Genomic DNA, 21,806 nt, shown 5'->3' with positions numbered 1-21,806 from the left:
GCCGACCCATCATCATTGCTCTGGTGTCGTGACGATACTCTCTTCAAGCACAACTTCCAGCACGCAAAGGCATCGGCCAAGGAAAACAAGAAGTCATTGGGATTAGACTTCAACCCTGGTCCCTCTGCTCCCCGTGCTGACGGCTCACGTGATGCTGATCCCAATGTCATCGGCCCCTTCTCCAACCTTGATGGCCTCATCACTTACATCTTGGTCCAAGGTGCCAAGTGTATCATTCTAATAATGATGCTGACACTGATGAAGCCCCAGCTCCTCCTCCAAAGCCGCAGAAGCTAAAGAAGCCTAAGGTTTCAAGATCAGCTGCTCCTCCAAAAGCTTCACGTGCGAAGCCACTGGCCAATGCACCTCCTGAAGATAGTGTGCAGTCTGAAGATCTATCACGTCTCTCCAAGAAGACGGAGAAGAAAAAGAAAATCGTCAAGCATACTAATCAGACCTTGACTCCTGCTGCCATTCTACGAGAAGAGCACATTGATCTGTCCAGCGATGAAGATCTTGCAGATGATGCCCTTGAGCAACTGATCAAGAGCAAGGAAGAAGCAGAGATCTTCAATAACTTGCCTCTCTTCGGTGTGGCAATCATCCATAACTTCATTGATGAGTGGCTTGACACCCCAAATCTCAGCTTTGAAGATCTGCAGCTTCCCATTGGCCTCAGCGTCTCCTTCAATGGCGCCATTGCTTCTGAGCTAGCTCTCGCTCAACGCATCATTGAACTGAAGCACAAGATTGATGATGAGAAAGCTCAGTTCAAGAAGCATGTGGCAAAGCTCAGCGTACAAGATGTCAGAAAATTCAAGATCATGCTGCATGAGCTTAAAGAAGCCTTTCTCAAGAAGCGCGAAGAAGCTCAGGGCTCTTGTGAGCGTATGAAGAGTCTGGCTGAATTATGTGTGCTAGCCTACAATGAGGCTGAGAAGCGCAAGTCTCTTGGTCGTCCTGGCATTGACCCCAAAATGGATGCAAAGAAGAAGAAGCTATCAACCGCTCAATCTGCACCTTCATAGCAGGAAGCACGGCGCATAATCTTCCCAAGCAGCATGACTGGCTCGAAGCCAAAGGTCATGTCAACCGCTTCAGAACAGAAGAAGACGAGGGCTGCCGAGGCTGAAGCCTGAAAAAGGAAAAATACTGAAGCCTCTGATGCTGCTCCCTCCAAGAAGAAGCGCAAAACCAAGAAGAATCGGGCTGCTCCCACAGAGCCCTTAGTTGTTGAAACTATCTCAGTGGTTCGCCCTGCATCTGAACACCAAGAACGACGAATGATAGTTCATGAGCCTGCTTCCACAGAGGCTCATGAAGCCGAAGACATTCCAGCAGCTGAACCCACCGCTGCTGAAGACATTGGTCACAATGACAATGTTGAAGATGATGAAATTCTTCCTCAGATCGGACACAACTTGGTATCATCGCCTGTTCTCACAAACAGCGAACTCATCAGTATTGGTCGTCCTTTGACGCCAATTGCTCGGGATGCATCATGGGCTGATCACCCACAACAACAAGACTCCCCAAGTACTCCCCAACAACAACCACAAGTCACACCACATCTGCAAGAAGAACAAGAGGACTTTGAGGCCCAGCCAACTCCATCCCCAAAGGCGTCGCTAGCATTATGCAGGCTTCGCAAAGGACCAAGGCCTCAGGTCCCTCTTTCGAGCATTCCAGAAGGAGAAGTGCACCACCCATCTGTTGCACGTCAAGTGTTTCCTGAAGCCACTCCGACTGTGAATGTCTCCGTGTTTGAAGCCCACGCTGCTGAAGACAATCCGGCTGCATCAGCCGATGACAATCAAGAAGATGTACATGTCCCTACTCCCCCCAATACTGAAGAAGATGTTCCTGATGTGAATGTGCCAGTGCCCGACCCTCCAGCTCATCAAGTGGAGGTTGAAAATCTTGAGGCTGCCACCACCAACAGAAATGAAGCCAATGATATAATCATGGCTGAAGTAAATGTGGAGCCTGCACCAACCAATGTGCCCGAAGCCAATGATGCACCTGCTCCTCAAGTGTCTGTTGTGCAGCCTGAAGCCGCAGTTGTTGCCACTGCTCCTGTTCCGCCACCAAGGCCCTATACAATTGAGCAAGCATACAATCATGGTTAGCTAACCACTGTCCGATGACCCGTTCTGGTCCCTCCGCCTACTGCCTCTGGTCCTCAGTTTGATTATCATGTTGAGCATAGGCCTCAGGTCCAGAAACCAAAGCCAAGACTGCCAAGGTTCCCAGGTACTGCAAACTCTACATGGTCCTTCAATGCAAATGGCTTCAAAAGCCACAACACCTTCTTTGACAGTGCAAAGAACCCCTACTCAAGGCCAAGAATATCATCTGATCGTTTCTGGAGCTATCAGCAGCGAAGCTATTACTCCTGCGTTCTGTATGATCAAGGGTGCATTTTGCCTCATATGCGCCTCGACACTGAAGCCATTGCTGGACTGCCATGCTTAGAAGAAGCACTTGAATGTTTTAGTGATGCCGGTCTGCTCAGCTTTGTGACAGACAAAGAACATTGGAATGAGGAACTTTTTCTTCAATTGTATGCTACCCTCCACATTCGCGGCTACAACAGAGATATAAAGACATGGGTTCTCGAGTGGATGACAGGAAATGTTCATCATGAAGCCAAAGCTCTTGACATCATTGAGCTTACAGGCCTACCCACTCCCGGAGAGCTGTATGAACCTGATTGTCAACTCCACCACAATGCACTGGAGAGTATCTTCCATAAGCCAGAACCAAACATGAGCCAGATGTTGAGCATGATGAAGCCTCTTCCATCTGACGCTGAATACCCGAAGGAGTTCCTTGTTGATGACCTAGAGTATCTGCCTCGCACAATATATCACATCATCAGGCGAACTCTATGGCCTATCAAAGGGCATTCATCAGCGGCCAAACTTGAAGGAGCCATGAAGACATTGGTCTTTTACGTCCTCAATGGCATCAGCTTCAATTCACAAGAATTCTTCATCCGGCAATTGGCTGCGTCTGGATCTGACCTTTTTGGCCTGAAATTCTATGCTCCCTGGGTCACGCGCCTCATCAAGCTACACTCCTCTGTCAACTATCAGCCCTCTGCTCGCAATCATCTGATCTTTCTACCAGAGGTTGATATGTCAGTTGAAGCCATATACCCTGAGCCTACCAAGAAGCCTCTTTGTCTTCAAAATGCTGATCACCAAAGCTTCACTCAGCCCATGGAAGGCGTCCAAGCAGTAACACATATCTATCCAATGGTTGGGAACACTCGTCTGCCTCATCATGCGCAAACTGAAGCTACTGAAAGCACCATTGCCCAAAGGCCTAAGAAGCGCTCTCGTGTTCTAAATGACCGAGAAATTCTTGTGGCACTTCATCAGAAACAAGATAAGCATCATTTTTGGCTCAAGAGACAGATGCAAAGCCTCTTGGTGGATGTCAATCGCATTCGAAATCTTGCCACCAAGAATGCTTTTGTCACTCACGAGACCTGTCGGTGATCATGGAAGAGTTTGACGCTGCTTAGTGCTGAAGCAGATCTCCAAGACGATGGCTTCACTAAAAGATTCAAGTTTGACTCCACTCCTCCACGGACTGCTGTCCTACGTCGAACTCCATCCCTTGAAGACTCTGACTATTCTTCCTCCGCGGCAACTGTGAATGCCAGAGTGATCGATGATGAAGGCGATGCTACTTCACCGCCCCCTACTTCTGCATGCATCGACACTGCACCAAGTACATCTGCGCCGCCAGACAACAACGACAACCCTGCTGCTTCACCTACTCATGAGGACGAGTAGATGCTCTATGTCTTCAAACCTTTTTGGTCCTTACTGACAAAAGGGGGAGAAGCATATGAGTTTGATAGTCTTCAAGAGGGTTCATATGGGCGGTTGCTTTATATTTTTCCTAGTGTTTACAACTCTCACTTTTGATACATTTGATTCTTTGAGTTGTAACACTTAAACTCGATGGTCGTCTGCTACTTATTTGCTTCACTGTGATGCGATGATAAATTCCGCATGTGCGATGATAACTTCCGCACTTAGATCATTCTGCAGACGTCCATTTTTCATTATGCATGTCATTCTATTTGCTATATCATTTCATGCATGATGAATTATCTTCATAAGTTGAAGAGGATCTCCACAAGTACAACTCGCCATGTGCATTTGCATTCCAAAAGAAAATTACTTATATGCACATCTTCAGGGGGAGCCTTTGCTACTTATGAAGACAATACCCTATCCTTTACAATTTCACATACTTTATCCCCGTTGAAAACTTCAACCAGTTTGTCATCAATCACCAAAAAGGGGGAGATTGTAAGTGCATCTAGTTCCACCCCTAGTTGGTTTTGGAGTATTGACGACAAAGTTGGTTGAGGGACTAATGCGTTTGTGAGAATTGCAGGATAACGCAGGTAGTGTCCCTCATTGATTCGGTTTACCTACCGGAGATGACCCCTAAAAATGTATGAAGACATTGACGACAATGGTGGTATGTGAAGATATTCATATTGAAGACTATGACATGAGAAGACACTGAGTGAAGACTATGGAGCGCGAAGACTGTGTTGTTTCGCTGTTTCCTTTTTCTTCTTTGTTGAGTCATAGGAACCATCGTACTGTTAAGTGGGGTCCAAGTGAACAAATTCAGAATGACTGAAGTGATGCTCAACCCAAATCCTATGTCTTCGAGTGAAGACAATGAGAGCAAATCTTATCCAGAGCTGGATGAGTCAGCTTTGCTTGTAGCCCAAGTAATGTTGTCGTGTGTGTTTGAAATCTGACCGTTGGAACACGTGTCAGTTCCTTAGTGACCCAGGGTCATTTCGGACATATCAGGTTGGGTTGCCCAGTGGCTCTAAATAGCCCACCCCCTACACCATAAATTGGTGGCTGCTCAGAGTTAGTGCACGGCTTTTGTCGTTTGAGAGCAACCCACCTCGAAGCCTTTGAGAGAGAGAAATCCTTGCGAGGACCAAGCCCAAACACCCAGAGCCAAAGAGTGTTAGGCATCACTGAAGTCTTTCTGTCTGTGTGACCTGAAGACTTATTACACTTGAGGACTGTGAATCCTCCAGCCGGTTAGGCGTCGCGTTCTGAGCATCCAAGAGTCATTGTGGATTGCCAGTGAACGAAGTCTGTGAAGGTTCGGAAGTCTACCTTGAAGACTTATCAGAGTGATTGGGCGAGGACTGTGTGTCCTTAGCTCAAGGGGAATAAGGTGAAGACGTGGTCTTCTGAGTTGAATCTCAGCCTCCCTAACCAGACGTACAGTTGTCACAGCAACTGGAACTGGTCCAACAAATCCCGTGTCTTCAACAAGTGACTAGTTCTATCCTCTCCCTTCCTTACTTAGAGTTTGTCCTCGTGAAGTCATTGCCTATCTGTCGTACCTGTTTGACTTCATTGCTTGACTACTATCGTTGATTGGCTTCATACTATCTTCCATCCTGATCCTTACTACTTAGCTGCTATTAGTCCTATACTTTCACATCATTGCATACTTGACTATGGTTTGCTTATTGTAGTTTATCTTCCGCTGCATATCAATTAGGTCATTTCTATTGTTTGTCTTCAAAACTTCCATGTTTTGAATACTTTCATAAAAATCGCCTATTCACCCCCCCTCTAGTCGATAACTAGCACTTTCACTTGTGCAGGCTGACTTGAACATCAAAGATTCCCAGATTGCTGATCTTCAAGAAAACATCAAGTCCCAGCAAGCAGAAACCTCCAAAGCCAAAGATGAACTGAAGGGCGCTTTGACTGCCATGGAGCAATTGAAGGATGGTTTCGAAAGTGAGCAGGCGGATTGGGAAATAAAGAAGGCTGCTCTTTTAAAGCGGGCTGAAGATGCCGAAGCAGCGCTTAAACCGGTGGCAGAGGAGCTAACTGGGCTGAAGCAGCAAGTCAATGCTATGACTTCAGCAATATTTGGTAAGTATCTTTCGTCAACTCCTTCCTTAAACATTGTTGAAGTTGCCGGTTTAACAGTAACTTCTTAAACCATTTTCAGGTAGCCGTGTTGCTCATCTAGGCTCAGACATGCGGATGAAGTTGAAGGCAGCCTATACATTGATAGAACAATTGTATACTGGTGCTCAACGACTCATCTGTGCATCTTCCTTCAACAAGCCGGAACCAATCTTGATCAAGGACACATTGACCAAATTGCCTATGACCCCAGCCCAGATAGAAGAGGTAAATCGATCTGCTGCAAGAGCTGGCGCTTTAACAGCACTGACGTGGGCCAAAGCGTGGATTGCTGACCTTGATCCGGCAGATATCGCCAAAGGCTATCCCAGTCAACAAGAAGATGGATCAGACTTTGATAATGAAGCTCTGAAAGCCTTGACAAAAGAGATGCACCCACTGGCAAGCCAACTGGCTGAGGAGGTTGATTTGTCTGTCTACCGGTCCAGCTATGACGCAGACGGCAAACGGGTTGATGCAGCTATGAAGGAAGCATAGAATTTAATCCCTCCAATCCGTAAGCACACCTATGCCCCTGACATTGAACCGTCCAACCTTATAGGCAACAAAGCTGTCTTTCAAGCCTTAACCAGGATTGATTGGACCACCCTTGACTTCCAGCCACTGGGTGAGGAGGAGGAGGTTGAACCGGCGCGAGATGATCCTTCAACGTCACGTCAGCCTGGCGCAGAATCATAATCCACCGGCCGGTTTGATTTTTATGTGTTGCAGGCAACAAACAATTATTCTTTTGGGCATCAAAGCGCCTTGTAATAGGCTAGGTGAAATACTTTGATCTTCTGCCATCGTGCACTCCTACCTGATACTGTAATCCGGCATGATTGTTGCTATGCTTGCTTTATTTGCCTTGGTATTTCGTATAAATCCTGCCTTCTGCATTTTAAACACTTAAACATGTCCTGGCGGTTTACCGCCGGACGGGTTATGATATCCAATACAGAACCAGAATCCTCATAACCAAGGTTATAAAGTAATGAAATATGAAATATATCATACCTGTGATATTAAATCACTTTTGTTGGTTCACCAACTCGTTTAGTAAGGGTGAGAACCCAAACCTTGAGTATTGGAAAGTACCCACCGCATTGTGCTAGTGCGTAATAAGCCATGCCAGGTATTGATAAACACCGGATGATCATCCTGGTGACTTATAGTCAATGCCAGACCGGATTGAAAGATGTCGGTTCATAATTGATTATGTGCTAACAGCTGATAACTGTAAGCCATGCCGGGTTAAGAAACACCGGGTTGATGAAATGACATATAGTCTGGCCGGGTCAAGAGACGCCAGTTTACCTTAGAACTTTATCAAATAGAGATAAAACTTGCAAAAACAAAATCAAATAAAACTTGTAGTCGAGGCTTTTCGAGGGCTGCCAGGCCCAAATTCAAGGCTTTTCATGGGCTGCCAGGCCGCTGAGTTAAACCATTTGACAAAGCCTTTTAAGACGGGCCTCCAACTAACCAATCGTTGTTTTAACTTTGACAAGTTCAGGGTCTCTGTCAGAGTAACTTGTCAAACGTTCGGCGGGTCATGCCAAGATTACCTGGATAGGAGTGGCTAACTTGATGAAGGCAGGTTAACCCGGGGTTTTAGGTGAATACACCAGGCTTCCAAGCCGTGGGTCGATACCCAATTACAAGGGTCCATTCAAACTCTTTGTTACTTTACACAAAGAGCCCTCAAGTAACTTTGTGAGTTGTGCTCAATGGGTGCCTATGTTTGAGTTGTGCTGTTTGCAACAATACTCTCTTTGGCCCCTTTGGTGTGAAGCTCCCAAGCTGTATTGTGGCATGATAGCCGGTTTAATGGTCAAAACATGACATTGCTTTGTAAGCAGAAGCCCCCTTGTAACCAAGAAATATTGGAAGAACGATAGAGACCCTGCTTGTATCAAGGATGTCGGTTTATTATATTGATCATAATATATACATTGTCAAAATATGTACATAATGAGAGCCTATGACTCAGGTGTAGTAAGGCCGTAGAAGAGCGATATTCGATGGCTGATGGGTCTCCTCCTCCGATTTGCTTGAGTCTTTGTGCTCGCGAACATCGATGAGGTAGTATGATCCGTTGTGCAGAGTCTTGCTGACCACAAAAGGTCCTTCCCAAGGTGGGGATAACTTGTGCATATCGGTCTGATCCTGGATGAGCCGGAGCACTAAGTCGCCTTCTTGAAAGGTTCTTGTTCTAACCCGGCGGCTGTGATAACGCCGCAGGTCTTGATGATAAACCGCCGAATGAGCCAATGCCATGTCCCGTTTTTCATCTAACAGGTCTAGTGCTTCGTGACATGCTTGCTCGTTGTCTGCTTCAACATAATTGGCAACCCGAGGCGAGTTATGACGAATATCACTTGGGAGTACCGCTTCTGCCCCATAAACCATGAAGAAAGGTGTATAACCTGTAGATCGGTTTGGGCTGGTGTTTATGCTCCATAAGATAGATGGTAACTCTTCCACCCAAAAACCCGGCGTCCTCTTCAAAGGAACCATAAGCCGGGGTTTGATGCCCTTCAAGGTTTCCTGATTGGCTCTCTCAGCTTGACCATTAGATTGGGGGTGAGCCATCGATGCCACATCAAGCCGGATGTGCTCTCGTTGACAAAAGTCCTCCATCTCTCCCTTGGAGAGGTTCGTGCCATTATCTATGATAATACTATGTGGAAAGCCAAAACGGAATATCACTTTTTTGATGAATTGAACCACCATGGCTGCATCACACTTGCTCACTGGCTCCGCTTCAACCCATTTAGTAAACTTATCAACTGCCACCAACAGGTGGGTCTTCTTATCTTTGGATCGCTTGAAAGACCCTACCATGTCAAGCCCCCAAGTAGCAAACGGCCAGGTGATGGGAATCATCCGTAGCTCCTGAGCCGGAACGTGAGCTCGTCGTGAGAATTTCTAGCAACCTTCGCACCACCTGACTAGGTCGCATCCACATGAGCCGTCAGCCAATAGAAGCCATGACAAAACACTTTAGCAACCAAGGATTTTGAACCGGTGTGATGACCGCAGTCTCCCTCGTGGATTTCTCGTAGAATCTCACGGCCTTCTTCAGGAGAAACACAACGTTGGAACGCACCAGAAACACTGCAATGGTGTAACTCGCCGTTGTGAACAATCATGGACTTGGATCGCCGGACTATCTGTTTGGCCAAAACTGCATCTTCTAGTAACTCGCCCCCGTTCATGTATGCCAAGTATGGAACCGTCCAATCCGGAATAATGTGTAAAGCGGCCACCAACTGTGCCTCCAGATCAGGAATGGCGAGGTCCTCCTCTGTAGAAAACTGAACTGACGGGTTGTGCAAGACATCCAGGAAGGTATTGGGTGGCACCGGTTTACGCTGAGATCCCAGCTGGGTTAAAGCATCAGCTGCCTCATTTTTGCGTTGATCAATGTGCTCCACTTGATAACCCTTGAAGTGACCAACAACAATATCCACCTCTCGTCGGTAAGCTGCCATGAGTGGATCCTTGGAATCCCAAGTACCTGAAACTTGCTGGGCTACCAGATCCAAGTCTCCAAAGCATCATACTCGGCTTAAGTTCATTTCCTTAGCCACTCGAAGACCATGGAGAAAGGCTTCATACTCAGCTGCATTGTTAGTACAAGGGAACATTAAGCGAAGAACATAATGAATTTTATCACCTCGAGGGGAAGTAAGGACAACTCTAGCCCCTGAGCCCTCCAATTGCCTGGATCCATCAAAGTGAATAGTCCAATATGTACTGTCCGGTTTGTCCTCCGGTATCTGCAATTCTGTCCAATCATTGATGAAATCCACAAGGTCCTGGGATTTGATAGTTGTTCGAGGCATATACTTCAAACCGTGTGGTCCAAGCTCAATAGCCCACTTAGCAACCCGGCTAGTTGCCTCTCTGTTCTGGATTATATCCCCCAAAGGAGCAGAACTGACCACTGTGATGGGATGACCTTGAAAGTACTGCTTAAGCTTCCGACTTGCCATAAAAAACCCATATACCAGCTTCTGCCAATGCGGATATCTTTGTTTTGATTCAATGAACACTTCGCTGATATAATAAACTGGCCTTTGAACCAGGTACTCCTTCCCAGCCCCCTTGCGCTCCACCACAATAGCTACGCTGACAGCCCGGGCATTAGCAGCCACATATAACAATAGTGGCTCCTTATCAACTGAAGCGGCAAGAACCAGCGGTTCAGCCAACTGCTTCTTCAAATCCTCAAACGCCGCATCAGCAGCATCACTCCAGACAAAACTGTCTGTCTTCTTCAACATATTATACAAAGGGATCGCCTTTTCTCCCAACCTGCTGATAAACCAGCTCAAAGCCGCGATACGACCCGCCAAACATTGAACATCATTAATACATGCCGGTTTAGCCAGGGATGTGATAGCTTTGATCTTTTCCGGATTGGCCTCAATGCCCCGGTTGGACACCAAAAAGCCCAAGAGCTTGCCAGCCGGTACACCAAAGACACACTTAGCCGGATTAAGCATCATTTTATAAACTCTCAGATTATCAAAGATTTCTTGCAGATCAGTTATGAGTGTTTCTGCCTTCCTGGATTTCACAACAATATCATCCACATAGGCATGCACATTGCGCCCAATCTGAGTATGAAGACAATTCTGCACACAGCACTGATAAGTTGCCTGGGCACTCTTGAGCCCAAAGGGCATAGACACATAACAGAAGGCTCCAAAGGGAGTGATGAAAGTTGTCTTCTCCTGGTCCTTAACTGCCATCTTGATCTAGTGATAACCAGAATAAGCATCCAAGAAACTCAAACGCTCACAACCCGTCGTAGCATCAATGATTTGATCAATACGAGGGAGGGTAAAGGGATCAGCTGGGCAAGCTTTGTTCAAATCTGTGTAGTCCACACACATACGCCAAGTGCTGTTTTTCTTAAGTACCAGCACCGGATTAGCCAACCACTCTGGGTGAAACATTTCCACGATGAACCCTGCTGCCAATAGCCGGGCTACATCTTCACCAATGGCCTTGCGCTGCTCCTCATTAAAGCGGCGAAGAAACTGTTTGACCGCTTTGAACTTCGGATCAATATTAAGCGTGTGCTCAGCGAGTTCCCTCGGTACACCTGGCATGTCAGATGGCTTCCATGCAAAGATGTCCCAGTTCTCATGGATGAACTCGTTGAGCACGCTTTCCTATTTCGGATCCAAGTTGACGCTGATACTGAACTGCTTGGATGAATTGCCAGGAACAAAATCAACCAATTTAGTCTCATCAGCCGATTTAAACTTCAAAGCTCATGCTCTGTAGTTGGCTTCTTTAGAGAAGTCATGTGTGCCAGATCAACATTGTCCTTATAAAACTTCAACTCCTCCGTTGCACAAACCGATTCAGCATATGCCGCATCACCTTCCTCGCACTCCAGTGCAATCTTACGGCTATCATGAACCGTGATGGTCCCTTTATGACCTGGCATTTGAAGCTGTAGATAGACATAACACGACCTCGCCATGAATTTAGCATAAACCGGCCGTCCAAACAAGGCATGATACGCTCTGATCTTTACCACTTCAAAGGTCACCTTCTCGGATCTTGAATCATGATCATCTGCAAAGACCACCTCCAGAGCTATCTTACCAACTGGATAAGCGGATTTACCAGGCACCACTCCATGAAAGACGATGTTTGACGGTCTAAGGTTCTTATCTGTCGACCCATACACCGGAAGGTTTCATAATATAAGATATTGATACTGCTTCCTCCGTCCATAAGCACCTTGGTGAACTTATAACCTCCAACTTGCGGTGCAACCACGAAAGCTAGGTGGCCCGGATTGTCAACCCGGGGCGGATGACCCTCCCGACTCCAGACAATGGGTTGCTCAAACCAGCGTAGATAACGGGGCACTGCCGATTCAAGAGAGTTTACTGCCCTTTTATGGAGTTTCTGATCGCGCTTACACAAACTAGTAGTGAAGACATGATACTGTCTACCGTTTAACTGCTTTGGGTTGCTCTGATAACCCGACTGTTGCTGATTCCCCTGATTACTCTGCTGATTATGACCACCTTTGTTGTTCTGATTGATTAATTAGAAATCCTGAGCTTGAACCGCCACCACCGTAACCCGGCCCGTGAAATCCTGGACCGGAACCACCGGATAGACCCTGATCATACCAGAAGAGATTAGATTTTTTGAACTCCCTCATGATGTGACAATCCTTCCAGAGATGTGTGGCCGAAACCTCCTTTGTCCCGTGCTTTGGGCAGGGCTAGTTTAAGAAGCGTTCTAGATTAATGCCTCCACCGTGCTGGGGCGGTTTACCCTTACGGCGCTGCATATTGCCCTGCATACTGGTGTTAGCCACAAAATCTGAATTATACGCTTTACGCTTACCATTATTCCCGTGGCTTGCCTGGTTATGCTCTCCTTTTGAACCGGCATTCTTCTTTCCCTTCTCCTGCTTTTCTTCGTCAGAATCAGGGTCCTTGGTGTTATCAGAATCAGCATACTTAACCAGAGCCGCCATGAGTGTTCCCATATCATTGCAGTGACGCTTGGGCCGTCCCAACTTCATCTTCAGTGACTTAAACTGGCAATTACCTTCCAAGGTCACAATTGCTGTGTCCGGATTGATGCGGCCCGACGAATGCAAAATTTCTAAAAACCGGCGCACCCAATGGGTTGTTGATTCATTCTCTCCTTGGACACAAGCTGCCAGATCCACAATGGACATGGGATGCTTGCACGTATCCTTGAAGTTTGCTATAAACTTGGCCTTCAACTCATCCCATGAACTGATCGAGTTAACAGGAAGGCTCTTCAGCCAGGTATGAGCCGTTCCTTCTAACATCATGGTGAAGTATTTTGCACATGCCGCTTCATCCACATCTAACATCTCCATTGCCATCTCATAACTTTCAACCCATGCCTCAGGGGGCTGATCAGCGGTATAATTAGGTACTTTTCACGGACCCTTGAAATCCTTGGGCAGCCGCACATTACACAGAGCTGGGGTGAGGCACGGTACTCCCCAAGAGCTAAAAGCTAAACCACGCTCAACTGATACCGCTGGCTGAACCGGAGCGGGTTGATTCTGGTACTGCGTAGCCAACTGGGCTGCTAACTCTTCCTCGCGCCGTGCTCTGCCATTGTTCACCACATCCTGAGCATTCAAACCACCGTTTGCCGGATTAGGCCCCCGAGGGGTATCACGACGCCGCGCACTGCTTGACACGACTGGTTCGTCCATGTGCCTGCAATAACTTTTGCTCGGACGGGGTGTTGAATGTATTCTGTCTCGGCTATAGGAGTAAGCCTGCTGCTGCACAACAGCAGTTTGAAGAAGATCCCTGGCCCGCTGCGTCTCAATCGCCGCTAGTGAGTTACCCTCCATTGGAATAGCTGGCAAACGCGATGCTGTAGCGATCATGTTATCCAAAGGGCTAGAGAAGTGACCCGCTGGCGTTGTTACATATTGCGGCAGGTTGTCCGTCTGTCGAGGCGGGTCCATCACCCGTGGCTGATCCGGTGGCGCACCTAGTGCCTCGGTCCGATTTACTGCTGCCGGATTACTGGGCCCGGCTCCTGGCGTGTTGAAGAGATGCATACCCTCGTAAATCTGCGGCAGACGAGACCGGTACTTCCTTCTCATTACTTTGTTTGACGCGTTCTGATCCAACAGAAGCCGGTAATTCTGCGCCTGGATCTGTTGTGATTGGGCATCTAAAGCGGCCCGCTCTTCAGCCATCCTGGTCTCCTCAGCCGCCAAGTCTGCCTTGGCCTGAGTTATCTGATCCTTTAGCTTTGTAACATCCGCATTATGCTGAACTTGGGTCTCCAGGGTGACCGATGTGGTCAACAATGCTGTCAAGGCGTCTAGCAAACCGGCAAGAACTTGAACCGGCCGGCGCACCGGGCCTCCTGCCACGGCTGCCGATCCGGAGATCATTGCTGCTGTATATGAAGATTGCACGGTGGGTTGCGTACCGGCCATAAAGATTGCAACCCGGTTTGGTGGTTCAAAGGGGCCCGGTATACTATCGCCATCGGAATACCCCCCAATCCGGCCATCTTGTAACTGGTACAGCGACTCGGTTTGGCCAGTGGACAATTCTCCATCTGAGTAGATGGCTGTCTCACCGTCAGACACCGGTTCAGATTCCGCACCATGTATGAACCCTACGAAAGCACGCTTCATGGCGGGCTGAACCCAGGTAGGACTTGCACGCTGAGCCGTTTCGACGAGGTCGGTGGAGATGTCCGTCTCAAGGCCCGGTTCGCCGATCTTGCCGATGAAGACGTGAATTCCGCCAAAGGGGATGACGTCTACTATGCAACCTTCTTCTTGTAGATGTTGTTGGGCCTGCAAGTGCACAGGTTTGTAGGACAGTAGCAAATTTCCCTCAAGTGGATGACCTAAGGTTTATCAATCCGTGAGACGCGTAGGATGACGATGGTCTCTCTCAAGCAACCCTGCAACCAAATAACAAAGAGTCTCTTGTGTCCCCAACACACCCAATACAATGGTAAATTGTATAGGTGCACTAGTTCGGTGAAGAGCTAGTGATACAAGTGCAATAAGGATGGTAGATATAGGTTTTTGTAATCTGAAAATATAAAAAACAGCAAGGTAACAAGCAGTAAAAGTGAGCGTAAACGGTATTGCAATGCTAGGAAACAAGGCCTAGGATTCATACTTTCACTAGTGCAAGTTCTCTCAACAATAATAACATAGATAGATCATATAACAATCCCTCAACATGCAACAAAGAGTCACTCCAAAGCCACTAATAGCGGAGAACAAACATAGAGATTATGGTAGGGTACGAAACCACCTCAAAGTTATTCTTTCGGATCGATCTATTCAAGAGTTCGTACTAGAATAACACCTTAAGACACAAATCAACCAAAACCCTAATGTCACCTAGATACTCCATTGTCACCTCAAGTATCTGTGGGCATGATTATACGATATGCACCACACAATCTTAGATTCATCCAACCAACATAAAAGTACTTCAAAGAGTGCCCCAAAGTTTCTACCGGAGAGTCAAGAACGTGTGCTAACCCCTATGCATAGGTTCATGGGCAGAACCCGCAAGTTGGTCACCAAAACATACATCAAGTGGCACATGATATCCCATTGTCACCACAGATAAACACGGCAAGACATACATCAAGTGTTCTCATAAAAGACTCAATCCAATAAGATAACTTCAAAGGGGAAACTCAATTCATCACAAGAGAGTAGAAGGGGAGAAACATCATAAGATCCAACTACAATAGCAAAGCTCGGGATACATCAAGATCGTGCCATAGAGGGAACACGAGAGAGAGAGAGAGAGAGAGAGAGAGAGAGAGAGAGAGAGATCAAACACATAGCTACTGGTACATACCCTCAGCCCCGAAGGTGAACTACTCCCTCCTCGTCATGGAGAGTGACGGGATGATGAAGATGGCCACCGGTGATGGGTTCCCCCTCCGGCAGGGTGCCGGAACGGGCCCCCGAGAGGTTTTTGGTGGCTACAGAGGCTTGCGGCGGCGGAACTCCTGATCTAATCTCTGTTCTGGAAGTTTTAGGGTACGTAGGTATATATGGGTGCAAGGGGTACGTCGGTGGAGCTTCGGGGGCCCCATGAGGCAGGGGGCGCGCCCTAGGGGGTGGGCGCGCCCCCCACCTCGTGACCAGCTCTCATATCTTCTGACTTAGAGTCCAAGTCTATCCGGTGGCTTTCCTTCCAAAAATAACTTCTCCAGTTGATTTCATTCCGTTTTGACTCCGTCTGATATTCGTTTTCCTCGAAACATTGAAATAGGCACAAAATAGCAAATCTGGGCGGGGCCTCCGGTTAATAGGTTAGTCCCAAAAATAATATAAAAGTGGATAATAAAGCCCAATATTGCCCAAAATAGTAGATAAAGTAGCATGGAGCAATCAGAAATTATAGATACGTTGGAGACGTATCAAGCATCCCCAAGCTTAATTCCTGCTCGTCCTCGAGTAGGTAAATGATAAAAAGAGAATTTTTGATGCGGAGTGATACTTTGGCATAATTTCAATGTAAATCTTCTTAATTGTGGTATGAATATTCAGATCCGAATGAATACAAAATAAAAGTTCATATTGATAAAAGAAATAGTAATACTTCAAGCATACTAATCAAAGTAATCATGTCTTCTCAAAATAACATGGCAGAAGAAAGTTCATCCCTACAAAATCATATAGTTAGGCTATGCTTAATTTTCATCAAACAATGATGTTCCCAACTTCTATACCCCCGATGACAAGCCAAGAAATTGTTTCATACTTAAATAATTTCAAACTTTTTCAACCTTCACGCAATACATGAGCATGAGCCATGGATATAGCACTATGGGTGGAATAGAATATGATGATGGGGATTGTGTGGAGAAGACAAAAAAGGAGAAAGTCTCACATTGATGAGGATAATTAACAGGCTATGGAGATGCCCATCAATTGATGTCAACATGAGGAGTAGGGATTGCCATGCAACGGATGCACTAGAGCTATGAATGCTCAACAAAAGAAAACTAGTGGGTGTGCATCCAACTCGCTTGCTCATGAAGACCTAGGGCATTTGAGGAAGCCGATCGTAGGAATATACAAGCCTAGTTCTATAATGAAAAATTCCCACTAGTAAAAAAAGACAACTTATGAGAATCACTACATGAAGAACAAGGTGCTACTTTGAAGCACAATATATGAGACTCACTATAGAAGAACAAGGTGCTACTATGAAGCACAAGTGTGGAAAAAGAGATAGTAGCATTGCTCTTTTTATTTATTCTCTTTTCTTCTTTTTTCCCTCTTTGTTTGGGCCTTTTTTTGCCTTTCTTCTCTTTTTTTCTTTTTGGGCAATGCTCTAATAATGATGATCTTCACACTTCTATTGATTACTTACAACTCGAAACTTAGAACAAGATATGACTCTATATGAATGCCTCCGGCGGTGTACCGGGATGGTGCAATGAATCAAGAGTGACATGTATGAATTATGCATGGTGGCTATGCCACAAATATGATGTCAACTACATGATCATGCGATGGCAATATGACAAAAGTAAAGTATGTCATGATGATGATGAATGAAAATGTGGAAAGTTGCATGGCAATATATCTCGGAATGGCTATGGAAATGCCATAATAGGTAGGTATGGTGGCTGTTTTGAGGAAGATATAGGGAGGTTTATGTGTGATAGAGCGTATCATATCACGGGGTTTGGATGCACCGGCAAAGTTTGCACCAACTCTCAAGGTGAGAAAGGGCAATGCATGGTACTGAAGAGCCTAGCAAAGGCGGAAAGGTAAAAGTGCGTATAATCCATGGACTCAACATTAGTCAAAAGAACTCATATACTTATTGCAAAAATTTAGAAGTCATCAAAAACCAAGTACTACGCGCATGCTCCTAGGGGGATAGATTGGTAGGAAAAGACCATCGCTTGTCCCCGACCCCCACTCATAAGGATGCACAAGCCAGGTACACTTCATGTTTCAAATCTGTTACACAACTTTAACCATACGTGCATGCTATGGGACTTGCTAACTTCAACACAAGCATTCTTTAAATTCATAATCACCCAACTAGCATGACTTTAATATCACTACCTCCATATCTCAAAACAATTATCAAGCATCAAACTTTTCTTAGTATTCAACGCACTCAAAAGAAAGTTTCACATATCTTGAATACCAAGTATATTAGGATTTTAAGCAAATTACCATGCTCTTTAAGACTCTCAAAATAATATAAGTGAAGCATGAGAGTTCATTAATTTCTACAAAATAAATCCACCACCGTGCTCTAAAAGATATAAGTGAAGATCTATGTGAAGACTCTCCCATTTAATAATTTCAGATCTTGGTATTTTATTCAAACAGCAAGCAAAGCTAAATAAAATGACAATGCAAGGTTAGGACAACTCATGTGAAGAAGCAAAAACTTAGGCTCAACCGATATTAACCGATAGTTGTTGAAGAAGAAAGGTGGGATGCCTACCGGGGCATCCCCAAGCTGAGATGCTTGAGACTTCTTAAAGTATTATCTTGGGGTGCCTTGGGAATCCCCAATCTTGAACTTTTGTGTCTCCTTAATTCCTCTCATATCATGGTTTCTCTTTTTATCAAAAGCTTCATCCACACCAAATTCAACAAGAACTCGTGAGATAGGTTAGTATAAACCAATGCAAAACCTTATCATTTTCTACTGTAACAAATCACAAAAATTATTATTCTACATTTCATACTAAATGCCTCTTCATATTTAATACTCCTATCCTCAAATAGAATCATTAAACAGGCAAACATATGCAAACAATGCAACCATAACAGCAATCTGCCAAAACAGTATAGTCTGTAAAGAATGCAAGAGTATCAATACTTCCCTAACTCCAAAAATTATGAAATAAAATTCCCACTGTAGTAAAATTTATCAGAGCTCATCATGCAAAAGGTTTCAACATTATATCATTCTCTGACTTTTCTAGGGAATTTTTGCAACAGCGGTAAACTTTCTGTTTTCAAACAGCAACATGTATACTAGCAAAATAAGCATGCTAAAGGCTGTCCTTGACTTCTTTATTGAAACTAAAGATGCAAAACATCTAAATAACAGCAAGCAAATACTAACAAAAGAAAATGAAGCCCCAAGCAAAAAACATATCATGTGGTGAATAAAAATATAGCTCCAAGTAAAGTTACCGATGAACGGGGACGAAAAGAGGGGATGCCATCCGGGGCATCCCCAAACTTAGGCTCTTGGTTGTCCTTGAATATTACCTTGGGGTGCCTTGGGCATCCCCAAGATTAGGCTCTTTCCACTCCTTATTCCATAGTCCATCGAATCTTTACCCAAAACTTGAAAACTCCACAACACAAAACTCAACAGAAAACTCGTAAGCTCCATTAGTATAAGAAAATAGAACCACCACTTAGTTACTGTAATGAACTCATTCTAAATTCATAATGGTGTTATATCTACTGTATTCCAACTTATGTATGGTTCATACCACTTCATACTATCCATAGATGCATCAAAATAAGCAAACAACACATAGAAAACAGAATCTGTCAAAAAACGAACAGTCTGTAGTAATCTGTATCAAACGTATACTTCTGGAACTCCAAAAATCCTACCAAATTAGGAAGTCCTAAGCAATTTGTGTACCTATCCAGAGCAAAACGAATCAGATCAGAATCACGTTTCTGCGAATTAACAAAACTAATTTACTGGGTTCAGAAGTTTCTGATTTTCAGCAGGATCAACACAACTATCACCGTAAGCTATCCTAAAGGTCTTACTTGGCACTTTATTGAAACAAAACCTATAAAACATTATTAATATAGTAGCATAATCATGTGGACACACAAAAACAGTAAGGATAAATATTGGGTTGTCTCCCAACAAGTGCTTTTCTTTAATGCCTTTCTAGCTAGGCATGATGATGACAATGATGCTCACATAAAAGATAAGAATTGAAACATAGCGGGAGCATCATGAAGCATATGAATAGCACATTTAAGTCTATCACACTTCCTATGCATAGGGATTTTGTGAGCAAACAACTTATGGGAACAATAATTAGCTAGCATAGGAAAGTAAAACAAGCATAGCTTCAAAATTTCGAACAAATAGAGAGGAAACTTGACATTATTGCAATTCCTACAAGCATATATTCCTCCCTCATAATAATTTTCAGTAGCATAACGAATGAATTGAACAATATAACCAGCACCTAAAGCATTCTTTTCATGATCTACTAGCATAGACAATTTACTACTCTCGACATAAGCAAAATTCTTGTCATGAATAATAGTGGGAGCAAACTCAAGAAAGTAACTATCATGTGATTGAAAATTAAGATCAGGATGACAAGTTTCATGGTTGTCATTATTCTTTAAAGCATACGTGTCATCACAATAATCATCATAGATAGGAGGCATGCTCTCATCATAGTAAATTTGCTCATCAAAGCTTGGGGGACAAAAAATATCATCTTCATCAAACATAGCTTCCCCAAGCTTGTGGCTTTGCATATCATTAGCATCATGGATATTCAAGGAATTCATACTAACAACATGTCAATCATGCTCATCATTCACATATTTCATGCCAGGCATTCTATGTAGTTCTTCTTCTAGCACTTTGGCACAATTTTCCTTTCCATCATACTCACGAAAGATATTAAAAAGGTGAAGCGTATGAGACAAACTCAATTCCTTTTTTTTGTAATTTTCTTTTATAGACTAACTAGTGCTAAAACAAGAAACAAAATGATTTGATTGCAACATCTAAAGATATACCTTCACTTACCTAGCCTCCCCGGCAACGACGCTAGAAAAGATCTTGATGTCTACTATGCAACCTTCTTCTTGTAGACGTTGTTGGGCCTGCAAGTGCACAGGTTTGTAGGACAGTAGAAAATTTCCCTCAAGTGGATCACCTAAGGTTTATCAATCCGTGAGAGGCGTAGGATGAAGATGGTCTCTCTCAAGCAACCCTGCAACCAAATAACAAAGAGTCTCTTGTGTCCCCGACACACCCAATACAATGGTAAATTGTATAGGTGCACTAGTTCGGCGAAGAGATGGTGATACAAGTGCAATATGGATGGTAGATATAGGTTTTTGTAATCTGAAAATATAAAAACAGCAAGGTAACAAGCGGTAAAAGTGAGCGTAAACGGTATTGCAATGCTAGGAAACAAGGCCTAGTGTTCATACTTTCACTAGTGCAAGTTCTCTCAACAATAGTAACATAGATAGATCATATAAAAATCCCTCAACATGCAACAAAGAGTCACTCCAAAGCCATTAATAGCGGAGAACAAACGTAGAGATTATGGTAGGGTACGAAACCACCTCAAAGTTATTCTTTCGGATTGATCTATTCAAGAGTTAGTACTAGAATAACACCTTAAGACACAAATCAACCAAAACCCTAATGTCACCTAGATACTCCATTGTCACCTCAAGTATCCATGGGCATGATTATACGATATGCATCACACAATCTCAGATTCATCCAACCAACATAAAAGTACTTCAAAGAGTGCCCCAAAGTTTCTACCGGAGAGTCAAGAACGTGTGCCAACCCCTATGCATAGGTTCATGGGCGGAACCCGCAAGTTGGTCACCAAAACATACATCAAGTGGCACATGATTTCCCATTGTCACCATAGATAAACACAGCAAGACATACATCAAGTGTTCTCATAAAAGACTCAATCTGATAAGATAACTTCAAAGGGGAAACTCAATTAATCACAAGAGAGTAGAGGGGGAGAAACATCATAAGATCCAACTACAATAGCAAAGCTCGGGATACATCAAGATTGTGCCATAGAGGGAACACGAGAGGGAACACGAGAGGGAACACGAGAGAGAGAGAGAGAGAGAGAGAGAGAGAGAGAGAGAGAGAGAGAGAGAGAGATCAAAAACATAGCTACTGGTACATACCCTCAGCCCCGAGGGTGAACTACTCCCTACTCGTCATGGAGAGCGCCGGGATGATGAAGATGCGGTGATGGGTTCCCCCTCCGGAAGGGTGCCGGAACGGGCCCCCGAGAGGTTTTTGGTGGCTACAGAGGCTTGCGGCGGCGGAACTCCTGATCTAACCTTTGTTCTGGAAGTTTTAGGGTACGTAGGTATATATGGGTGCAAGGGGTACGTCGGTGGAGCTTCAGGGGCCCCAAGAGGCAGGGGGCGTGCCCTAGGGGGGTGGGCGTGCCCCCCACCCTCGTGACCAGCTCCCGTATCTTCTGACGCAGAGTCCAAGTCTATCCGGTGGCTTTCCTTTCAAA

This window comes from Triticum dicoccoides, chromosome 6B (assembly GCF_002162155.2).
Source record: "Triticum dicoccoides isolate Atlit2015 ecotype Zavitan chromosome 6B, WEW_v2.0, whole genome shotgun sequence".
Lineage (NCBI taxonomy): Eukaryota > Viridiplantae > Streptophyta > Magnoliopsida > Poales > Poaceae > Triticum > Triticum dicoccoides.
This window is presented reverse-complemented; position numbering follows the sequence as displayed.